The sequence below is a fragment of the Aotus nancymaae genome, unplaced genomic scaffold (genome assembly GCF_030222135.1).
Source record: "Aotus nancymaae isolate 86718 unplaced genomic scaffold, 86718_ANA_hifiasm-v0.15.2.pri h1tg000064l_1, whole genome shotgun sequence".
Lineage (NCBI taxonomy): Eukaryota > Metazoa > Chordata > Mammalia > Primates > Aotidae > Aotus > Aotus nancymaae.
The window spans coordinates 14,206,113-14,214,056 of record NW_026988479.1 but is presented as its reverse complement, the minus strand read 5'-3'; the positions used below and the strand labels follow the sequence as shown (position 1 = coordinate 14,214,056).

Genomic DNA, 7,944 nt, shown 5'->3' with positions numbered 1-7,944 from the left:
GTCTCAAATATTAGCTCATTGAAACCTCTGCCTCCTGGGTTCCTCCCAAGTAGCGGGTTTACAGACGCATATCACCATGCCTGGCTAATTTTTGTATTTTTAGTAGAGACGGAGTTTAACCATGTTGGCCAGGCTGGTCTTGAACTCCTGACCTCAAGTGATCCAGCCATCTTGGACTCCCAAAGTGCTACGATTACAGGCATGAGCCACCACGCTTGGCCAACATGAAGTAGATCTTTCCTAAGTATTAGTTTATTTCTTTTTCCTTCTACTGAGCCTGCAAGGACAGAGAGGAAGTGAAATTAGAGCTGTAATGGTACAGCCATTTCTATTCTCTTTTCCTGGACTTTGCTCCCAAGGAAGCTTCTTTCCCAGCTCTGTAAGACTGTATATCTCTGATGCCCCTCCCTGGAGAGTAGCATAAACCCAGCTGTGACTAGGGAGAAGGGAGAGAGAAGAGGATGTTGGCACATGCAAATCAGTGCCCAGCTTCCTGCCGAGTTAGTGGGACACCTGCTTGGACAGAATTTTCATTTTATTTCCTATCTGGAGCAGCCCAATTAGTTTTTTAGGTTGTGAGTTGCTATACCTTACAGATGACAGCTCCTCATACCCTCAGTGAGAGCAGCGTCCTCCTCCTTCGTGGCCACACAAAGTCAGGATTTGCTCCTGCCCTTCCTGGCATTCCCAGATTAGAGCAACATGTCAGGGGCACCCCTGTCTTGCCCTGGATCTGTTGCTGAGCCTCCTTTTAACACGAACTGTGACTTCTACTACCTTCTCTCCTTTAAGCCTGAGTCCTAGTGTGCAAAGAGGATTGGCTGATTTTCTTTCTTCCTTTCTTTCTCTTTCTTTCCTTCTTTCTCTCTCTCTCTCTCACTCTCTCTCTCCCCCCTCTTCCTCCCTCTCTCTCTCTCTCTCGGAGTTTTGCTCTTGTTGCCAGCTTGGTGCAATGGCACGATCTCGGCTCACCGCAACCTTTGCCTCCCGGGTTAAAGCAATTTTCCTGCCTCAGCTTCCTGAATAGCTGGGATTACAGATAGGCACCACCACACCTGGCTAATTTTTTGTATTTTTAGTAGAGATGAGTTTTGTCTATATTGGTCAGGCTGGTCTCAAACTCCCAACCTCAGGTGATCCACCCACCTTGACCTCCCAAAGTGCTGGGATTACAGGCATGAGCCACCACTCCTGACTGATTGGCTGATTTTCTTACCTTTGAGTCATGAAACACAGAAGTGTGGGGAACAGAACAAGGTAAACTCTGGAAAGGATGCTTCTAAACCACTCTAGGACAAATAGAGCCATTTTCCCTCTATTCTCATTACTACGTCTATTTCCTTTGCCTCTGGCCGTTTTGTCCCTTCTACTCTAATTTCCAGAAGTAGATCATACAAGGTTCATTTTCTTTTTTTCTGCCTCTTGCCTCCAGGCTGCTAGAGAAAACCACAGAACTATGTTCACTAGCTCCAATGTCTGATTTTCAGTTGTGATCAGGCCTTCAATGTTACTTAGTAATCCTTTCTTAAAAATATGGAACGCTTCACAAATTTGCTGTCATCCTTGCTCAGAGACCATGCTAATCTTCTCTGTATCTTTCTAATTTTAATATATGTGTTGGCAAAGGGAGCATTTTTTTTTTTTTTTTTTTGAGACAGAGTCTTGCTCTGTCACCAGGCTGGAGTGCAGAGGCGTGATCTTGGCTCACTGCAACCTCCACCTCCCAGGTTCAAGGGATTATACTGCCTCAGCCTCCCAAGTAGCTGGGACTACAGGCACGTGCCACCACACCCAGCTAATTTTTCTATTTTTAGTAGAGACTGGGTTTCACCACATTGCAGGATGGTCTCAAACTCTTGACCTCGTGATCTGCCCGCCTTGGCCTCCCAAAGTGCTGGGATTATAGGCATGAGCCACCGTGTCTGGCCTTTTTTTTTAAAGAGCCAGGGTCTTCCTCTGTTGCTCAAACTGGAGTGCAGTGGCACAATCATAGCTTACTGCAGCCTTGGAACTCTTGGGTTCAAACAATCCTCTCACCTTAGCCTCCTGAGTAGCTAGAACTACAGTTGTGTACCACCATGCCTATCTATTTAAAATTTTTCATAGAGACAGGGTCTTGCTATATTGCCTAGGCTGGTCTCAGGCTCTTGGCCTCAAATGATCCTCCTGCCTCAGACTCCTGAAGTGCTAGGATTCAGGCATGAGCCATGACATCTGGCTGGTAATCCTTACAATAGATTGTCCCCAGTCTCCAATTTATTTTGTTCTTTTGTTATGATCATTTGGGGTTGTATCCAGTTTTAGCATTGGGAGGCTGAGGCAGGTGGATCACTTGAGGTCTGGAGTTTGAGACCAGCCTGGCCAACATGGTGAAACCCCGTCTCTACTTAAAATACAAAAATTAGCTGGGAGTCATGGTGCACTCCTGTAATCCCAGCTACTTTGAAGGCTGAGGCAGGAGAATTGCTTGAACCTGGGAGGTAGAGTTTGCAATGAGCTGAGATCACACCTCTACACTCCAGCCTGGGTGACGGAGACTCCATCTCAGAAAACAAAAAAACCCAAACCAAAAGAAAAGAAAAGAAAAGCAAGGGATTGAAGATTTCTCCCTGAACATATTTACTGTATTAGGGAGGAAAATCTTTTCTAGAATCTTCCAGAAAACTTTCTCCTAAGTTCCATTGTCCAGAACTGGGTCATATGTCCACCCCTAGGTTTAAAGGAGGTGGGGGGAGGGGTGCTGGGAAAGTATCTAGCGGTTTTGAGGCCTTAAAATGTGAGGTAGTCCCTGCTGGTAAGGAAGAAGAGTGGGAAAATGGCTTTTGGGTCAGTAATCAAGAGTGTCTCACATAAGACCTCATCAAAACTGTTCTTAGAAAGTCATCTTAATTGCTAGATCCAGTGACTTTTCTCCAGTTTTTCTGGTACTGGACCTCTTCATGGAGTTTTATATTGCTGGCTCCCTCTTTCTTGAAACTCTTCTCTTAGTTTCTGCTGTTCTTTCTCTCTATCCCTGTAAAGCCGGTTGCCTCGCCGGGAGCATGGACGCACACCCCTCCCTCGCAGAGAGCTCGGACGCTCCTCCGCTCCACCCTCCCTCGCCAGGAGCTCGGACACACCCCCTTCCCTCCCCGGGAGCTCGGACGCACCCCGCTCCCTCCCCGGGAGTTTGGACACACCCCCTCTTCACTGGGAGCCCGGAAAAAAGCCCCGCCAGGACCTACCCGATACCATTTTGTCAGATCAGGGCCCCACTCCTCGCCATTTTGTCCCACTCACCTTGGGCACAACCAATCAAACGCCTCCACTCCCTATAAAACCCCAGGTCTGAGAGGAGTCTGCGCGACTTCTCTGGCCCCTCCTGTCGGACCGCAGAACCTCATCCGGGAGCCTGAATAAATTCCTTCGCATCAGATCTTCTTGTGCTGGCCTCAGTTTCTTCGCTTTAAACTCGGCAAGAACAAACCTTACAACCCTGCTCATCATTTCCTCTTCCTGGGCTCCCCTTCACTACCCTTCTTCTCTTTATATGTTGGTATCACCCTGGGTTTTGAACCAGACCCTGTCTGGGCACCTCTGAGCATCCAAAGCAGGCAATCTATACTAACCATGTTTCTGAGACCTAATGAGAACTGTTAGTGACCCACCCCTTGAACCCTTGTGTTTGGGCCATGAGCTGGTCTTCCCTGCTGTGTTCTCATTCTCCCTCTCCCATGTCTCAATCTCTTGTCTCCATTACAGAGCTTTGCTCTTGATAAGGACCTTACCAGCTTTTTCTTAAGGACAGACTTTAAAAAGTTATTTGTAACCTCCTATAGGGTACATCTTGGAACCGAAGGGCCCTTTGTTTTCCTGCACATCCTGAGATTTTGGAATAGAAGCTCAATTGCTCCACAAAATAAAGGGATGATGAATTTGGAGTCCCAGGGTTTAAGAGATCAAGAAAAGAGAAACTAGAAGAGACTAGAGTCAGTTGACAGCTGGGTAAAGGAAGAACTGAGAAGGGCTAGTGACTGTGAGAATTTGGAGAGACATGCCCAAAGCTGAATTTTCTTTCTTTCTTTTGGATACGGAGTTTCACTTTTGTTGGCCAGGCTGGCGTGTAATGGCACAATTTTGGCTCACTGCAATCTCTGCCTCCCAGGTTCAATTGATTCTCCTGCCTCAGCCTCCCAAGTAGCTGGGATTGTAAGTGCCCACCACCACACCCAGACTAATTTTTGTATTTTTAGTAGAGACAGGTTTTCATCATGTTGGCCAGACTGGTCTTGAACTCAAATGATCCACCTGCATCAGCCTCCCAAAGTGCTGGGATTACAGGCATCAGCCACCATGCCTACCACAAAGCTGAATTTTCAAGTGAAACATTGCATGTTATGACTCCCACATGACTATGAATTTTCACTGAAAACTTCTGAAGCTGCTCAGTGTGTGGTGTGACCCAATTTCAGATGGACATCAGTGAGGGGGCCACAGGATTCATGAGGTTGGCAATGTGGACAGTCCCACATCTGAGTCACACCTAGATTATTGAAGTCTTTTACCGATCTATCTGCCTCTGGCCTTCTGCCCCTTCCAGTGTCCCCTCCACATGGCTGCAGAGTGATCTAAGATGTAAACCTAGGCCACTTCCCTATTTAAATCGTTTAATGGTTCCCTAATTGGTGTTTCTCAAACTTGGTATTCATGGATCCCTGGGGACACATTCTCAGGTGTCTTGAGTACACTTTAAGAAGTTTACTTACATAAGCAGAATATGTATGGATGTCTTAAAAAAAAAAAAAAAAAGAAGTTTACTGGCTGGACATGGTGGCTCATGCCTGTAATCCTAACACTTTGGGAGGCTGAGATGGGAGGATCGCTTGAGCCTAGGAGTTTGACACCAGCCTGGACAACATAGTGAGACCCTGTCTCTATTTTTAAAAAAAGAAAAGAAAAAAATAAGAAACTTAGTATTTGTTTAATTTCAGGATTAATCTTTTGTTTTGTTTTTGAGACAGGGTCTTGCTCTGTTGCCCAGGCTGGAATGCAGTGACAGGATCATGGCTCATGGCAGCCTTGACCTCCCCAACTCGAGTGATCCTCCTGCTTCACCCTCCAGAGTAGCTAGGGCTGGTACTATAGGCACACGCCACCACACCTGGCTAATTTTTGTATTTTTTGTAGAGACAGGGTTTTACCATATTGCCCAGGCTGGTCTCAAACTTCTAAGCCCAAGTAATCTTCCCACCTCAGCCTCCCAAAGTGCTGGGATTATAGACTGAGTCACTATGCCTGGCCAGGATTAATCTTAACAAAATAATAATAACAACATAAGCATAGTCTGTAACACTCAGATGACCTTATAACCAAGCACTTTCAGGAGATTTTAGTGCCTTGTTTTGCACTTGTATTTATTGATTTTATTTTATTCATTTATTTTTTTGAGACGGAGTTTCGCTCTTGTTACCCAGGCTGGAGTGCAATGTCGCGATCTCGGCTCACCGCAACCTCCGCCTCCTGGGTTCAGGCAATTCTCCTGCCTCAGCCTCCTGAGTAGCTGGGATTACAGGCTTGAGCCACCGCGCCCGGCCCTTGCATTTGTATTTATTGATTGGGTTGGTGCCAAGTGATTGTCTGAAATGACAGCATTTAACTTTTAATGCTGTAATTATTTTCATCTCATTGTTCACAGATATATCTGCAGTACCTAGAACAACAGTGCACATCATAAGTGTTCAATAAAGATGTGTTGAATAAATGAATGAAAGAAGTTTCTCAAGCTAGGTTCTGACATCCTTGGGGCTCTTCCACAGTTTGAAATCTCAGCATGGCACGTGAGGCTCTTTACAATCAAGCTGGGAATACTCAACCAGTAATTTTCCCAGACAGTCTGGGCAGGATGTGGGGGCGTAGTCCTCTTTAGAAAATAAAAAAAGTGAAAGTATAAAGCATTTATGTACATTTTGACAGGGCAGACGTGATATGCAAATGGATTGCAAATATAATGCAAATGACATGCAACTCCTCATGCAAATGAGCATCCTGTCTTTGGAATCGACTGCCGGGTATTCACTAATTTGTCTGCAGTACTGGCAGTAAATCTTTCAAGGGCTTGGGATGCAAGTTGCTTTGATGGAGATGTGTGTGTACTAGGGAGGAGGGGGTGGTGGAATGGGGTCTCTCAAGGAAGAGTTAGTGTGGTGCTGTAAGACTGCAGCTTAGTATGAAGCTTAATGTAGTACACAGTTTAATATGAGGTTATTCTGCTGTGATACTCTAAGGACTGACATTTCGGAATTGGTGGCGGGTGGTGGCAATAAAATGTAACTTCTTTTTTCTTTTAGACAGAATCTCACTCTTTTGCCAGGCTGGAGTGCAGTGGTGCGATCTTGGCTCACTGCAACCTCCGCCTCCCAGGTTCAAGCGATTCTCCTGCCTCAGCTTCCCCAGTAGCTGGGACTACAGGCACATGCCACCATGCCCAGCTAATTTTTGTATTTTTAGTAGAGACTGGGTTTCACCATGTTGGCCAGGATGGTCTCAATCTCTTGACCTTGTGATCCTCCTGCCTTGGCCTCCTAAAGTGCTGGGATTACAGGCATGAGCCACCTTGCCCATCTGAAATGCAACTTCTTATATTCTTCAACTCTTTGGCTGCCTCACATCTTCTGTCCCACCCATCTCACACCACTGGGGCTCTGGTCCACAGGAGTAGAGAGTAGAGAGTCAGAGATCCCTGGCCCCAGGTCCTCATCATGAAGACTACAGAAGAGCTCATGTAAATCTTATCTGGAGGAGGTTATGAGCATGGTGTGGAGTTCTGTACTTCCTAAGCTCATGGCAAGCAGAATTTAGCTGAATTTCTAGGCCTGTTAGGAAAAGATGAGTGGTGACAAAAAGCATGGAGACTTTCTGAGAAATATAGCTGCTTAATCTCAATGCCAATAATGTGATATCTGACAAAATTGGGAAGCTTACTTGGAAATCTAAAGGGGAAAAATGTCAACTCTGATTTCTTTCATGACAAAAACCTGTTCTTCCTTGTCCTTGGTGTGAAAGGAAATTTTTAGTTACACAGACTCCTTCCAAATGATTATAAAAATATTGGGCAAATGATGTAAAAGAGGCTTTAGCAGGTGTATATATACATACACACACACACACACACACACACATACGTATATTTAAATTATTTATTTATTTTTGATGTGGAGTCTCGCTCTGTCACCCAGGCTGGAGTACAGTGGCGCGATCTCGGCTCACTGCAACCTCTGCCTCCTGGGTTCAAGCGATCCTTCTGCCTCAGCCTCCCGAGTAGCTGGGATTACAGACGTGTGCCAACATGCCCGACTAAAGAAGGTATATTTTAACCTAACTCAAGATCTGTTTTTCTCTGACACTTTGCAATCAGACCTGGGTTCAAACACTCAATTTTCAGCTATATAAACTTGGGCAACTTATTCAACTTTTCTGAGCTCAGTTTCTGCATCTGTAGGGGAGTAATAGAATAATAGAATCCTTATGAGGTTGTTGTAAATGTTAGATGAGATAATGCATGTACTTAACATAGTGCTGGGTCATAGTGAGCATTCAATAAATGTAGCTATTTGCAATGACCATCTGTAGATTTGCTGCCTAGATTCCTTTCATCCTCCGTCTGATAACTGTACCCCATTTCTTCCTGGTGAAGCATCATTTTCTTCTCATTCCATGTGGTTCTAATGAAACTAACTCCATCCTCAGCATCAGGAGTAGAACATGTGGCTCAAGCTGGGTGCCGTGGCTCACACCTATAATTCTGGCACTTTAGGAGGCTGGGGCAGGTGGACCACTTGAGGCTAGCAGTTCGAGACCAGCCTGACCAACATGGCAAAACCTTATTTCTACTAAATATACAAAAATTTGCTGGATGTGGTGGCACACCCTTGTAATCCTAGCTACTCAGGTGGCTGAGGCAGGAGA

At 45.5% G+C, this 7,944-nt stretch overlaps 1 non-coding gene across 1 annotated transcript; it reads right to left on the bottom strand.

Moving 5' to 3' along the window:
- Window positions 1-1,527: 1,527 nt before the first annotated feature.
- Window positions 1,528-1,633, bottom strand: LOC135270714 (U6 spliceosomal RNA). Its single transcript, XR_010338843.1, has one exon. It is a non-coding gene; the product is annotated as a U6 spliceosomal RNA (small nuclear RNA).
- Window positions 1,634-7,944: the final 6,311 nt, after the last annotated feature.